The sequence below is a fragment of the Pseudorca crassidens genome, chromosome 17 (assembly GCF_039906515.1).
Source record: "Pseudorca crassidens isolate mPseCra1 chromosome 17, mPseCra1.hap1, whole genome shotgun sequence".
NCBI lineage: Eukaryota > Metazoa > Chordata > Mammalia > Artiodactyla > Delphinidae > Pseudorca > Pseudorca crassidens.
The window spans coordinates 4,748,486-4,765,191 of record NC_090312.1 but is presented as its reverse complement, the minus strand read 5'-3'; positions in this window follow the sequence as shown (position 1 = coordinate 4,765,191).

Here is a 16,706-nt window from a genome sequence, read left to right as displayed (position 1 = left end):
AGCTTCAGTGCTTTTGGACGGGAGGGAGGTCTAACGGCTTTGCAGGTGAGAAACTGCAGAACTAAGGTTACCTCCTTCACCTCGCCAATGCCATCGTCCTTGTGTATTTCCCCAGCTCAGTGAGGGGGCACCAGGATGGACGTTGTCTTCTAAAAGTCAGAAGCCTAGACTCTTCCCTGGGAATCAATACATCCCCCACTTTTATACCCTGGCTCAGCTGCATTCCATTCTATATTCTGCTTATATGTTTTTTTCCAAAGAGTTTACAAGTTGTTTTCTCAAGAGTTCTTCCTCCGTAAATCTCTATCTCAGGCTCTGCTTCTAGAGGATGAAACCCAGGATGGCTGTACCAGGAGAGACCCCAAGAGGCAGACTGAGATGGGCTTCTGGCGGTGGGGTCACCCACCACTGAGATGGCACGAGGACCCCTCAGGCCAATGAGGAGTATGGTTCTTGGCATGCTATGCAGTAGGGGCGCAGATGCTAAGAGCCTCACCTGTGGTGAGATGGGATGGAATGCAGGTGGACAGGTGTGCACCTGCTGGGAGAAATAATCATGAACGAAAAAGTTAAAGTGCATGGCTGGGCTTCCCTGGTGGCGCAGTGGTTGAGAGTCCGCCTGCCGATGCAGGGAACACGGGTTCGTGCCCCGGTCCGGGAGGATCCCACATGCCGCGGAGCAGCTGGGCCCGTGAGCCATGGCCACTGAGCCTGCGCGTCCGGAGCCTGTGCTCCGCAACGGGAGAGGCCACAACAGTGAGAGGCCCGTGTACCGCAAAAAAAGAAAAGTGCGTGGCTGTTGCAGGGAGAAACTGATGCATCAGAGAGCAGGGAACAGGCTTGGGTCAGTTTACAACCAACTTAAAGCGGAGCGGGAGAGTCAGAGGCATTCTTGGCAGCATTTGAAGACCCATCCATCACTTTGCAGCAGGAGGGCAGACGGAGCTGATGTTCAGGCACGGGATTTAACTCAAGCTTCTCTCTGTCATCATTATAATCAGCCTAGACAATTCTGTGACAACGGGGGCCCCTGATGGGGAAGGGGGGGGAGTTGAGATTGAGACGTGGGGACATCTGGGCAGATGTACTGAAACCCCTGAGTTCCCAGAACCTCTAAACACTCTGCCCCTGAAGAAATGGCCCAACTGTGCCAGAGACTCAAAGAAGGCAGAGCCCCCTGTGGGACGATGTTTGCTTTCCAGGTTGGTCCCACCACTGCTCCCAGCCACCAGACCCACTTCTAGGGTAGAGCCTATGGCACAGCCCACCAGGGCTGATGGATGAGAAGGATTATGTTACTCCAAAGGGGCTGCGGAGCGTGGCTCTCGCGTATCAGCAGGAGCCCTGAAGACACACCTGGGAGTGCTGGATGGAGAGACACAGATAATAAGGCTAGTTAAGAAAGAATTTGTCAACACAGGATGTAACCCCGTTGTGGGGGACTTGGGACACGATTCTAATAATATCCTACCGGAGTGCCACGGGGAAGCTTGGAAGCACTGACAGCCCACCTAAATGAAGCAGAGACACCAAAACTGCTGTGACGGATGAAGAGGAAAAGATCAAAGGCTCGGAGAAGTGAGTATGATGGAAGGAATAGGTCCCGCGAGACTTGGAAATCCGCAGGCTGGCAATGTTCCTGAGGGGGTGTCAGGCCCCTGTGATCAGCAAGGCAAGGGGGGAAGTGAAGGATCCCAGCTCGAGACCTGGGTGATGCCGTCCACTGTAGGCTGGAGTGACAGTAGGGGATGCTGGTACAGAGCCAGGCTTCCTGTGGCAATAGAGATGAGAGAATCCCAGGGCAGCAGAGGCCAGGGGCCGCATCAGCCTTCAGAAGTCACCTGGGCATTGCCTTAAAGGGCTGTGAGGCTGGAAATGTATAAAGCCGCCTAACCTGCGGGAAGCTACGAAGATGGCTCTAAGGATATATGATCTTGGCGGCCAGAGAGATGGGCCAGTAGCAGAACTATTGTTTAATATATTTTATCACAAAAGGTCAAGGATGGATGATCATAAGACTGGGGTTAGCCACCTCCATGGAAAGTCAAAATCTCTTGCCCAGTTTTTACACCCGAGACACTTCAAAGACCCAAAACGCATCAACTACAGGAGAGGCCAGGTCTCACGAAGGAAGGTCCTGCAATTCCAGGTCAAGTAGTTGCAGTAATGATATCTCCATCCTTTCCCAAAGTGAACTGTGGTCATTTGCTTGGCGACCATACTCCACTCTGGGTAGAGAATCCACGCTGACCCCGATACCAGTGGCCTGAGCACCATCAAGGCTCCCTGCAGAGTAGGGGCACCTGGGAAAATCCAACCTAAGACACAAACCTTCTGTAGAATTCTGAACAGAAGATGTGACCTGTGCTTACCCTAAGATGGTCCGCTGGAGTGAGTTAAAGCCCGCACAGAAAAGTACTTATGGTTTTATAATTACTACTTATGGTTTTATAATTACTACTGACAAAGGCGAAGATGGGAAAAGGGTTACTGATGCTAAATCCAGGTAAAATTAACGTCAGAATCAGGAAAAATATATACGGACGCAAATGATGTGTGAATGTCGATTCTTACCTGTGCTTTCCTTGGTTTCTCCACCAGCATGCTGAAAGAGGTCCACCCACATGCTGAGGAAACAATACCTGGGAAAAGTAAGAGGAAACCGGCAGATCAATGAACAAAAGTCACTCACTGTCACCTTGAGAAAGGTACCCCCAGCAGACACTGTGAGGACCATTCTATTCCTACAGCAAAGGCAGAGGGAGCTGACAGGCCTATGTTTATCCATCCTCTTCCTTTCTCATGCATTTGCTAAACGTTGACTGTGGCGTCTCTGGGGGTAACGTATGAACAGGGAATAGGCTACCCACCAGGAGCTCATAGACTAGCTGTGTTTTGGGGTCCCCAAGACCACCCTCAGTCACAGTGTTTCACTAGAAGGACTCACTGAGTTCAGCAAAGCCATGACTGTAACTCAGAGTTACAATTTAATACAGTTACTAATTGTAACTCAGAGTTACAATTTGGTACAGTGAAAAAATACAGATTAAAATCAGCAGTGGAAAAGACACGTAGGGCAGAGTCCAGGAGATTCCAGGACTAGTCTTCAGGTGTCTTCTCCCAGTGGAGCTGTGTGGACAGCATTTAATTCTCAGTGGCGAGGCAGGACAACCCACACGGACTATAGCCCACCAGCAAAGCTCACCCTGGCTTTGACGCCCAGGGTTTTTACTGTGGAGTCCATCCAGACGTAGGCATGGCTGACCAGCCCCTCCAGAAACTAAGATGTTATCACATGGCTAAGGCCCCACCATAAATCACATTGTTACCATAGACTCTCTGGTATGGCCCTAGGGTCCCAGGTAAGCAAAAATGTTCTTATTAGGCAAGACATTCCAAGGGCTTAGAGGTGACCTCCCAGGAGTCAGGCAAAGGTCTGACTGGAAAGTGCAGGATGCAGACACCTGCTGAGTTAATTCTTTACTGAACACTGTTTCCACCAGGGCTTTCCTGGGTCTACGGCTCGCAGACAGCCGATCTTGAGAAGCCTCAGCCTCCAGAATCATGTGAGCCAATACCTTATACTACCTTAAAATAGATCCCTTTCTTTCTTTCTACCAGTACTTATTTGTTTAAATCACTGACGTTGAGAGTCTGTTTCTAGCAGCTGAACAGCTTTGTGGCCTTTACTTCCAAGGCCACTGAATGGATCTGGGTGCTGGCCTTCCTCCCAGATTTCTAGAACCAGTTAATGAGACTCTGTAAAATTAAATGCCTTGTTTTCTGGTGAAGGAGAAAGGAACTGACTAGAATATTCTTGCCATCCAATAGACTCAGGTCCATCTGGGGATCATTTAGGATCAATCAGAGAAGTAATCCTTTTACCAAGAGAAAGATGAGTTATCAGGATTCAGGATTGTATCTAATTAGTTTTCGGTGGGTTGAATTTTCCTTCGAATATGAGGGATGAAAGGGAAGTACCTGCCTACCATGAGCTTGGCCGCTAGGAAGCATCCTTTTCTAGGGCCATAGTTTTCTACCCATTTACTTTAGTTTCCATAGTTTTCTCTACCCACTTACTTTATTTTCCCTCAGATCCTGTATGACTAAAACCCTCCTGGAATCCCAGAGGAGAAAAAGACGCTTCCACTCAGGAGTGAGCTCCCCTTTCCTAGAAGCAATCAAGCAGATGTCAGGTACCTTTTGTTCACAGCTGCTGCTCTGAGGAAAATTCTGTTGTAGCTGTGAGGCACGGCTCTCTTACAGCATCTGGCGTCAACCGTGTGACCTGTAGCAAGCTATTCTACCTGGGACTCATTTTCCTTGGTGGCAAAATGGGAGGGTGCATGTTGTGTAGGTGGGAGGATGCACAGCACTGCACAGGGTGTCTCTGAAGCCCGTCTACCTTCAGTCATCCTTAGACAGTCTTTCTGCAGAGCAGACAAACACACCCAGCCTCTGGTCTGTCCTTTGCCCCCGTTTCGGAGTTGCCGGGATATTCCTCTAACAGTCACATGGCAGTGCCAGCACTGAGAGGATGTCCTCTAAGCACTGGGATGGGTACTTTCCAGACAACAGCCATCACAGGGGTAGGTTTCTTTTCTCATTGCACAAATTAAAAAAAAAAAAATGTTTGGAGGTTAAACAGTAGAGAATTAGGTAAATTCTGCCAAGTGGAAAGCCATATTTTAAAATTCAGGTGCATTCAACATGCAGGCTGGAGACCAGGCAGGGGATCAGCAGGGCCAGGAGAAGCTCAGGAAGGATGCCCAGAAGGCCCTGCTGGGTACCAGACAGGAAGCAGTCAATGCCCATCCATCACCTCCCGGCAGTCGCTGCTGAGCGCAGCTAACCACAGATGAGATGATGACATTCCAAGTGGGCAGGGGAAGAGGCGGAGGAGGAGAGAGATGAATCAGACCCCCTGCAGACTCACGGCACAGTTCCTCCTCAGCGGCTCCGAGGCCAGCCAGCCAACACCGGGCTTGGCAGGAGGGTCAGAAGTGTTGATGATCACAGTAGCCACACGATGGCTACCAGGGACTGGGGCTCAGAGATGATCCCCATCTGACGGTACAGTACAGATGGGGAAGCAGAGGCTTCCTGACGTCACACAGGCAGCCCCCGAACACGAGTTTGTCTGCCTGCCATTCACCCCGTGGACAGCTCTGCCGTGGACCGGGATCTCTGAGAACTTGAAACTGTCCTCTCACTCCTTTAGAGTTTTTCATCTAATACCACTCTCAGAATTAATCTGTTCATTTGTTCAATCATTCATTTCTTCACCAAACAAACATTTCTTGGACGCTTGCCAGGCATCGGGTACCACACTGAGGACGGGAGGGCAAGTTTGCCCCCTTTCGCTTACAAAAGTCGTTGACAGGGATTAAAAGAGTCCCCTTTTCTTCAGGCTAAGCTTCCCTCACCCGGATAGACCTGCAGAATGACAAGTAATGTGAAGGGTCAAATCCAAATTTGATCAACAATTCACACGCACACACACCCCCTACACCCTAGTCTTCACATGATGTCTGGCATATAATGTGGCTCAAACAATATTCTGAATGGATGCATCTCTGCACATCTGTGCTGCCTTTTACTGAGCTCTCACTAACCAGTACTTTACCTGTATCATCCATTTCCTTTGCTGTCGGGGTCCCCATATTGCAGACAGACAGGCACACCTCGTTTTATTGCACTTCACAGATGTTGCATTTTTGTTTTACAAATTGAAGTTTCGTGGCAACCCTGCGTCGAGCAAGCCCACCAGCGCCATTTTTCCAATAGCATTTGCTCACCTCATGTTTCTGTGTCACATTTTGGGAATTCTTTCAATAGTTCAACCTTTTTCATTATTCTGTTTGTTCCGGTGATCTGTGATCAGCAATCTTTGTTTCTACTGCAACTCGCTGAAGGCTCAGATGATGGTCAGCATTTTTAGCAATAAAGTATTTTTTGATTGAGGTACATACGTTGTTTTCTTAAATAATGCTATTGCACACTCAATAGACTGCAATACGATAGAAACAAAACTTGTATAGGCACTGGGAAACCAAAAATATTTGTGTGACTTGCTTTATTGCAGTGGTCTGGAAGTGGACCCGTAATATCTCCGAGATACACTGTACTAACACTGTCATTTTGAGGTAAGAACATTGAGGCTGAGAGCAAGGCTTACTCAAGGTCAACAGCTAGTAAGTGGTTGGAACAGGATTCAAACTCAGTGTAATTCCAGAAGTCTCCTTCATATCACCACACCACTCCACTTACAGGGAACTCCTAAAATAGGTCCGGAAGAATACACTTGAAGATGTCGACAGTGGTGGCCCTTGGGGTGATTTTCACCTTCATTTTGCTAATCTGCATTCTCAAGTTTGCTCAGAAAGCATCGCTCACGGGCTTAAATCTCTTATACGAGTATACTACTCACAGTTTCTAACCTGGCACGTAGAAGTGCCCAACAAATGGGGATGATGATCACAATTTGCCAAATCTGGGGGAAATTAAGGTAAAGTGCATGGGGATCCGCCACAGAGCTTGGTTTCTTGCAGACGCTTTCTGATGCCCTTTCTTTCTATTGCTAAGAAAGGAGAGACCACGTCCCAGCTCAGAATTTTCTCAGCAACAAATACCAGAGCCCCGGCTTTGGGGAAACGTTTTGCAGGCAGCCCCGCCCCCCGCCATGGTGTTGGAACAGAGGAGAACCCGTCAGCTGGACCATCACACGTCCCACTGCCCGCATGTATGGCAGACCCGTCAGCAGGACCCTGGAGATGGGAGGAAGTTAGGGCCCGGCAGGGGGTCCGGGGCTGGCCCTGCGGGGGCTGCCTGCTGACAGCTCGGCCTCCTCCCACCCACGTACGCAGCGCGGTCCAGCTGCAGATGCACAGGACGCGTGAAGAACGAGCGCTTCTCTGGTAAGCGGATGAAGCCCCGGAACTCCATCCCACTGAGAGAGAGAATGTCAAGACCCCAAATTATCACTGTGCGCCTCCGGCCTCTCAGAGCCCTTTGGTGTGAATGAAGGAAGAGAAAAGAGAGCTGCAGAACATTTCCCTGGATGAAAAGGGCTCTGAGTGGCCGTCCCAGGCAGCCCTTAGGAAGCTGAGGTAGGAGCCTGGGAGACAGGGAAAGACATCTTTCAGCACAAGGTGTGATTCGCAGGCTGGAATTCAGGTGCTAGCCCTCCCACCCCCGCTTGCTCAACTGATTTTCACAGCAGCTCTGTAAGTTTAGTGATCTTCCACCTACGAAATGAGAGGCCCAGAGAGGTGAAGTCATTTATCCACCATCACACAGCCGAAGCGGCAGAGGAGTGTTTGCACCAGGCTCCTGGCCTTAGAACCGGCTCCTTTCTGATAAGTGTCTGGTTAATGGTTGTCTAGCGAGGCAGACACTGAACTGAATCCTCACATGCCAGAGAGGGAGATGAAATAATTAGTTTCTTTTGATGTTTGAGGAAAACTGATGCCCAGAAAATGGAAGCGAGCTGACCATGGTCACAGCCCCCGGACGAGACAGAACTGGGATCAGAGCCAGGACCCCTGAGTCATGTGCAGACCTCTTTCCGCACAGATGATGGTACACAATTAAACATTCTTTTTTCTTTTTTTTTTTTTTTGGATGGGGAGATGGGGAGGGGCATTGCAGGGGAGAGAAAGATTTTCCTTAAACAGAACCTTTCTCCAAAGTCCAAAATGTAGAACAGACAAGGGGCAGGGGCACGGTCTTGCCCACTGCAGTCTCTAAGGAGCATCCTGGAGCACATTTTAAAAGCCACCCTCTGGTCCCTTTGCACACAGACTTGGAAAGCCCACGAGCATCACTTGATTATCAACTTCTAGCTGTCGATCAGCTACGCATGCCGGCTACCCAGAACCGCACACTATACCCATGTTATGCTATTGAAGCCTCACGACAGTCCCACACAGCAGTTCTGATAAATGTGGACGGGTGTGTGCTGGATTTGCCTCTGACCTAGGGAACGCAGGAGGCCGGGGAGTGGCATCTGGGCAGCAACCCTTGACCAATAGACTAGACAGAAGGGTGTAAGAGACTGGTGAGAAAACGAGGCCGGAGATTCTCTGCCCGGGGGAACCACCCCTCCCAGCTTTCTTCCCAGACATGCCCAAATGGGTGAGGGGCGGAAGGAAACCGTACTTGGGTAGCTGCCGGGCCTTGGATGGATGGAGATCCTCATCTCCTGTCTGTGTCCCTCATTGTGGCTAAGTGATGAAAGTCTAAGTTTGCAAACCTGCATTCACTATGTGTCAACACAAGAGCAGAAAAATGGGTCCCTGCCCTCATGGGGCTCCCATTCTAGTGCGAGAGACAGGCATGACTAGGACCTGCCTTCGGCCCATGTCCTTGTTCATTTCTTGAGCTGATGGCCGCTGTTGGGAACTAAGGAGAGTGACGCAGGGGCGGGCTTGGGGGCAGAGGCCACACACTGGGGCAGCCCTGCGGGGAGGCGGCTTGTGAACAGACCCTAGGACGGAAACGAGCCTGCAGGATAAGAATGCCCAAGGCAGAAGGACAAGTAAGGGCCTCCGTGGGTCCCAGAACAGAGAGTGCGTGGAGGAAGGGGCCCAGGTAAGCGGACACTGACAGAGGCCAGGCCACGTGGGGTCTTGTCACCGAGGTGCTCAGCTTGGATTCATCCTAAGCTAAATGGAAACCAAGGGCAGGCCTTGAGCCAGCAGGCTTTTTACCTTCTCAAGGATTCTCCCAGCTGCTGAATTGCAGAGTGGTTCGCGGTGCCCGAGCCGGAGCAGAAGGCCACCCCAGCGGTGGGTGAGCCATGCAGCCGTGGGGGGCGCTGTCCTTATTAGCTGTGATACTGGGGTGTCATAAGCTTCGGGTCCAACACCCTGCGATTCCAGAAGTCTCAGGGTTTCCTCCTCCCCACGGACCAGGCACCAGTAGGTGTCACCAGAGACAAAGGCTTCGCCATCGGTGCAGATGGCCGAGAGGGTCTCGCAGGATCTGCAGTGTATCCCGGGGATCATTAGATATTGTTTGCTCCAACAGACGTGCAAAGCAAGTACCTCCATTATTCCAAGGAGAAAACAGGCTCAGCGAGGTTTCATGAGGCACCCAAAGGTAACAAAGCTCCGCACTGGGGGGCTCGGAATTGGAGCTGGTGTTTGACTGGTGCCCAAGCCCCCATTTCCCAGCACGTGGAGCACTTATGCAGAAGGAGAAACCCCACACCCATGTGGGGGGAAGGGGCCACCTCTTCTGAGAGGCTACCGCCAGGGGGAGCTTCTGGGGGCGCCGTGAATCATCCCTGCTAAGCGGAACTTGTGGCGCTCTGATAACAGCCAGGGGTGGTGGCGGCCAGGTACCAATCGCAGGCCAGCAGGATTCAGAGGTGGTGTCCATCAGGACCCTAGACATTCCTGTTCACGTTCATTCATGTTGGGATGTGGCGACGGTTAAAGTAATAATAAATATGATCTCATGTGCTCTCCATTCTTCAACAAGACTCAAACCCACCCCACGCTGGCTCATGCCTCACTGGATCCCTTTGTTCACACAATATTTATCCAACTTCTATAAGCAGCCCTTCTCCTGGCTGCTAGGAAAAGAACAGCAAACAGAAGACAGCAAGCCCTGCCCTCTTGAGGGTCACTTTCCACCTGCTGGATTTAGTTTAATTTGTTCAACTTCCCCAGGTGGGTATAATTACCCTCATTTTACAGATGGGCAAACTGAGGCTGAGAGATTTAACAGCCCACCCAAGACACACAGCTAGGACGTGGCAGAGACAGGATTCAAACGCCGATCTGGCTGACTGTTGGGGGCTTGTTTCTACCCTCAGTCATGACACCCCCCTGGGAAGGCAGTGGGCAGCAATGAGCCCTGGGGAGCCTGAGCTCATTTAAGCCCCAGGGAACAGAAGTTCTACTGCTCACACATGGGCCTGTGTGAACTGCTGTCTGTTACTCCCCTACAATGCACTGGGTACTTTAACAGGTGCTTCATATGCCCCACTGTCTCCAGGTTTGACCATCCTATGAGTTCCATCCCCATTTTGCTTAAGAAGAAGGTGATGCTCAGAGAGGATTAAGCCATTGACCACAGCCATAGAATTAGGGTTGCAACACAAAACCCTCTATCCGTGTCCCCTAGCTCTGCCTCCCAGGGAAGGAAAGACCAAACGAGGGAGGACACATCTTGATGGCAGGCACTGTGCTAAGTGTTTCTCCATTGAGCATTCATGGATTTGAACCTGGAGAGTGTGGGTTCCGACCCACCTGGACTGCTTGTTGGCTGTGTCTCAGCGATTTAACCTCTATGTGAAGTGGGTACTATGCTAATATCTACCCAGTTCCCTCGGGTGGTCGGCTGGTGAGTAAGAATCACACAAAGGGAGGCTTTTTCATCAAGCGTGCAGCATCGTGTGAGTGGTGCTGAACTCCGGGTCGCTTGCGGAGGGTGTGGGCAGGTTTGGGCTCTGAGGGACCTCAGCGGCTGCTCCTCCGGGGCCCTACGACACCCACCTCTCTGATGGCCCATGGGATGGGTCACAGCAGCCACCATGCAACTCCCACAGGGGGGTTGCTCTTTGGAACATCACCATCATGGCTTCTCCCTGGAGTCTGAAGCATCCTGGCTCATAGGCTACGGGGGAGGGGAGGGGTGGGGCTTTCCCTGCAGGGCCCGCATTCATGCAGGTGCTCTGGGTCCTTTCTGAAGAGTTCCACATGCTGGAACTTCTCCAAGTCCTCTTGGCCCCTGCTGGCAGAGACAGGTGTAAGATGAGGGCCACGTTGCAGTGGAATTTTGCTACCAGAAGGTAGAGGAGAAGGAAGATTCAGGACAAACGTGTTGTGCAGTGAGGAATGAAGCTGAAAGGCACCCGCTTTGGGGTCAGAGAACTAGTTTAAGTGCCTTCGCTGCCTCGCATTAGCCGGGTCAAGTACCTGCTCTCCTGGAACCTCGGCTTCCCTGGCCATTGTACGACACGTGGGGAAGATAATGGCCCACAGGCAGAGATGCTGAAAGTGTCAAAGGTTAATAAGCATTTACTGGGCGCCCATTAGGCACTTTAAATAATGTTGGTGTTGGTTATTCTTGTGAAATTGCCTGTTTCTTGTTACAACCAATACGTTGGCCATCAGAAGAGTCTGAAGAAACAGGCAAGATAAAAAGTTCACCCACTTATCCAGAAACAATCAATGCGAATATAAAAATACATGTAATTTCAGATAATTTTCTGCTTGAATATGATTACTTACCAAAAGAATGGAATCATAGCTCACATACCTATTTATAACCTGCTTTTTTCTCCACTTAACAATCTCTCATGACCATTTTCCCAGCTCAGTAAACTCATCTCTACTGTGGCCTTACAGTGACCACAGGTGTTTTATTACATGCATGGTGTACATTATTGAGCTGATTCCTAGGTGTTGAAAATCAAGTGGTTTCCAATGCTTCTGTAAGAAAGAGCATTACATTAAAAACCATTCTCTTCTTTATTCCCAGCACTCACACGACAACCTTGTGAGGTGGGCATTATCACATTCGCTTTTTAAATTATATAATATTGGAAAGTGTGTTATAACTCATAAGACATCACAGAGATATGGCATCAAAGTTTGTTACGAAGAGGCACCAGCCTCACCTTTTCTTGGGCATGATAATACCCATAACAGCAGCTCAAAGCCTCTGGAAACACCTTGCAAAAGCTCTTACACACACACACACACACACACACACACACACACACTCTGAAACAATATAGTAATATACCGAATTAGCAAAGATCAAAAGTCTAAGGATATTCATGGTGAGTGAGGACACGAGAACACTGGTATTCACATGCTCTACCAGAAAGGTGTGTCAGCTGCCACAGTCTTTGGGGAGGTTGTAAAAGTCCTTATGAGAAGGGTGTTTTCCCTTTGAACAATTCCAAGTCTTACGATTTATACTAAAGAAAACAAAAAGAAAAAAACAGACATAAGAATGTTCACTACAATACTGCTAAGGACAAAAATTTTAAATATGAAAAAGCCCAAATAACCATCCATATGGCAATGGGAATGGTTAAACACACACACACACACACACACACACACACACACGTGCATATACAGTGGAATTCCAGGCAGCTCTTAAAATGGTGGCTATAAAAATGTATTTATATTTATATATATTATATATATATATAAATATTTATATATATAATATATATATAAATATATATAGTTATATTTATCTTATATTTATATTTATCTTATATTTATATCTTAAAGAAAAACTTTCTTGGGGCTTCCCTGGTGGCGCAGTGGCTGAGAACCTGCCTGCTAATGCAGGGGACACGGGTTCGAGCCCTGGTCTGGGAGGATCCCACATGCTGCGGAGCAACTAGGCCCGTGAGCCACAACTACTGAGCCTGCGCGTCTGGAGCCTGTGCTCCGCAACAAGAGAGGCCCCGATAGTGAGAGGCCTGAGCACCGCGTTGAAGAGTGGCCCCCGCTTGCCGCAACTAGAAAAAGCCCTCGCACAGAAACGAAGACCCAACGCAGCCCCAAATAAAAATAAATAAATAAATAAGCTTTCATTTAAAAAAAAAAAATCTGTACGCTGCTGAGCTGAGCGAAATCCCTGCCTTGGCAGAACTGGTCACTAATAGAATAAAAGCATTTTGAGTGTGTTTGCCCAGTTGTTAGACCGAGAGATCTTTCTTGGGAGCGTTTCTTCTTGACACAGAAGCCTGTCCTTTTGTCTCGAGGGCAATGGCGTCTCCAGCGCCTTCAGGATAATTGTGGCCCAGGGCCAGGCAGGGCTCAGTCTTGGGGGCTGTAATCCTACAGCAAATTTGTTTTAAGGCTGCAAAGGGCTTACGAGTTCAGGAGGCCTCACCAAAGAGCCCTTTGTAGCTTTTAAAAATTGTCTCCTAAAGGCCCAGGAATGGACTAAATTGTGAGTATGTGAGAATAAAGTGTGATGTGGCAGAAACATTTCTAAAAGGAGCTGTCAGGTGTCCTGGCTTCTGGCCCCTGTGACTTTGGACGACTCACCACCTCCCTCTGGGACTCCATTTCCTCCACTATGTGAATACAAGTTTGAGTACGATCATTTCGACAATCCTTAGAACTGTGTGAAACTGCACCTGTGCATCCGAGTGTGAAGGTGGGGTTCTCTCAGTTGGCTTGTGAAGCTTTATACTGAACCTCATTTTGCACACATGTTAAAGGGGGCCTTGCGGATGGAATTGTATCCCCACCAAATTGATATGTTGGAGGCTTAACTTCCAGTAGCTCAGAATATGATCTTGACTGAAAACAGGATTATTGCAGATGTAATTAGTAAAGTTAAGCTGAGGTTATACTGGAGTCGGGGGCCCCTTAATCCAATGTCATTAAAAAGGGGAACTTTAGGCACAGACATGCATGCACGTAGAACCCTGTGTGAAAGGAAAAGCAGAGATGAGGATGTTTCTACAAGTCAAGGAACTCCAAAGATTGCCACAAAACCAGGAGAAGCTGAGGGTTCCTTCACAGCCTCAGAAGGAACCAACCCGGCCCACACCTTGATCTTAGACTTCCAGCCTCCAGAACGATGAGATAATACATTTCTGTTTTTTAAGCCACCCATTTCGTGGTAGGCAGCCCTCACAAACTAATAAAGGGAGAAATCCATGACGTAACTTAGATTTCACTGTCTAGACTCCTGTAAGGCTCCAGCCAAAGTCATCATCATCACCACCAACAGAAAAGGTTATAAATTGTAAAAGGTACATAACTGTGAGGACCTTGTATTTTATTTTGAGGTTCAAGTGACCTAGTTTGAACTTGGAGAAGGCTTACCCTGGGTTCTTTACCCAGTTCACTGTGTGCCTTTGTGTAAACTACTGAACATCTCTGTACTTCAGGAGAATGGGGGAAACAATCTCAGAATATTAGCGTTGTGACAGATTCTTAGGAAGTGGCCCCAATGACCATGCCTCCCTCAGTACCCCCATTTGTGCAGGTTCCTCCCATGGCGAATCAGGCTGTCTTTCTGGACCAGTGGAACACAGTGGGTAGGATATCATGCAGCTTCCAGAGCGTAGGCTGGAAGAGGTGTTGCAGCCTTTTGCTTTTGCTGTCTGGGAACTCGGCCCTGACAGGGTCCCTTGTGTGGAAGCTGGTGGTCAGGGAAGGTTTTCCAGGTGAGGAGACCCCGGAGCCAGGTATTCCCTGGAGTTCTGAGGGGAAACTTTGTCATCTACCCCGCTCACAGTGGCCCCTGAGGACAGAGTCCCAGCCTGGCTGTCTCTGTACCTGCAGCTCCAATCAGGGCATCTTGCTCAGAGCCACTAATCATTCTGAATGATTTGAAAGATTGAGAGAATGATGTTTTAAGTGATCTCAAAGCCCTACATTTCCACAAGTGTAGGAATATAATTTGGAGGAAAGAAAAAATTCAGAATCTCAGAATATTATTTTACTTTAGAATAGATCTTATAACACACCTACAATCTTTTTGGAGGCTTTTCAGAAAGAGAAAAATATTAAGTGGTTGACAAGGGATTAAGTTAAGAGCAAATTTCATCTAACAGGTCTCTGATAAAGTACTGAATATTAGGCAGGCAGGCGAAATCATCATGGGGGGATGGAGAGGTGGGCAAAGTGATACATGACAAAGGCAAACTGAGAGTTAGCACACTGCAGCCTGGGGGCTCGCACACCACATGCTACCCTGGGCCAGGGCCTTGTGATGATGCAAACCATGGGCAGAAGCAAGGAGCTTACCAATGCGTGTGTGTGTGTTTTCTTTCTGCAATATTTTCCCGAATCATATGTTACATCAATGAATCATTAGGTGTTTTTTAAAATGTAATCGCTTTATTGAGGTATAATTTATGTAACATAAAATTCCCGTGTTTTACAAGCACAATTAAATGATTTTATTATATTTACAGAGTTGCACAACTCTCTCCATCATCCAGTTTTAGATCATTTCTATCAGCCCATCAGGATCCTTCACAACCAATTGTAATCACTTCTCATTTCCATCCCCAGATCTAGGCAAATATTAATCTACTTTCTGTCTCTGTAGATTTTTGATATTTCATATAAATAGCACCAGATAATAAGCCTTTGCATATCGCTTCTTTCACTTGGCATAATGTTTTTGAAGTTCATCCTGCAGCACGTATCAACACTTTATTCCTTTTTCTTGCTGAATAGTATGCCATTGTATGAATGTACCACATTTTCTTTATCCATTTAGCCCTTGGTGGACATTCAGATTATTTTCACCTTTTGGATTCAAGGAATAATGCTGCTGTGAACATTCCTGTCTAACTCTTTGTGTAGACATGTCTCAATTCCTCTTGGGTAGATACCCAGGAGTAGAACTGCTGGGTCATATGGTCAATCTACACTTAGCTTTTTAAGAAACTGTCCAACTGTTTTCCAAAGTGGCTGCACTGTTTCACATTCTACCCGTGGAGTAGGAGAATTCTGGTCTCCCCATATCTTCACCAGCACTTGTCTTTATGTGTCTTTTTGATTATTGCCACCCAAGTGGGTGTTAAGTCATATACCATTGGGGTTTTAATCTTCATTCCCTTAATAAATAATGATGTTTGGTATCTCTTCATGAGTCAGTAGATTTTTTTCTACAGTAATGAACTACCTCAAAACTTAGTAGATTAAGACAACTACTGTTCATTTATCCTAAAATTTGGGTTGGGTTCCACTGGTGTCCCTTCTGTTTTCAGCTCTACTGAGACACGTCTCTGTAGCGGTTGCAGTTTGCCTGGGGCTGGCCGGTCCACAATGGCCTCAGCTGGATTAGCTGGTATCTGCACTGTGGTCCCTCTTCTCCAGCACTGTCTGGGGTTTGTTCACACGGCCACTGGGCCGGCCCCTAAGAGGATGAACAGAAATGTGCAAGTTCCCTCCAGTCCCGGGCTCCGGGGCACACTGCCCCTTCTACGTGCAAATCAAGCAAGTACTTGGCAAGTCACTGGACCTCTCTGCGTCTCAGCTCCCTCACCTGTTAAACAGAGAACAATAGAGACTTCATAGGGTTGTCAGAGGAATTATATGAGGTATCACACGACAAGAACTTAGACAGTGCCCAGCACCCCTAAGTGTGCAATCCCTATTATTTTTCTTATTTTTCAACCCTCAGTTTCTTCACCTGTTAAGTACCTCACATGTTTGCAAGGATCGCGTGAGATAAATGGAGGTGGGGATGTTTTACAAAGTGAAATTCACTATGTGATGTTTGCTGTCCTTGCATTTATAACAGAATACAATGGAGAAGGATAACAGTCTGAGCTACACCATGGACACAGGTGGTGGTACTGGGGATTTAATTGTCCTTTTTGTTTTCACTCATTCATTCATGGGCTGGGCATTCTATTGTGTGCTGGGCCCACTGTCTAAAGCACGGCCTGCATTGAGCTTGAAGTCCAGTGATGGAGGCAGAAAAAGATCATTAAATATGATGGAGTCAGGGCTTCCCTGGTGGCACAGTGGTTGGGAGTCCGCCTGACGATGCAGGGGACACGGGTTCGTGCCCCGGTCCGGGAGGATCCACCTGCCGCGGAGCGGCTGGGCCCGTGAGCCATGGCCGCTGAGCCTGCGCGTCCGGAGCCTGTGCTCCGCAATGGGAGAGGCCACAGCAGTGAGAGGCCCGCGTACCACAAAAGAAACAAAACAAACAAACAAAAAAATATGATGGAGTCAGTGTACGGA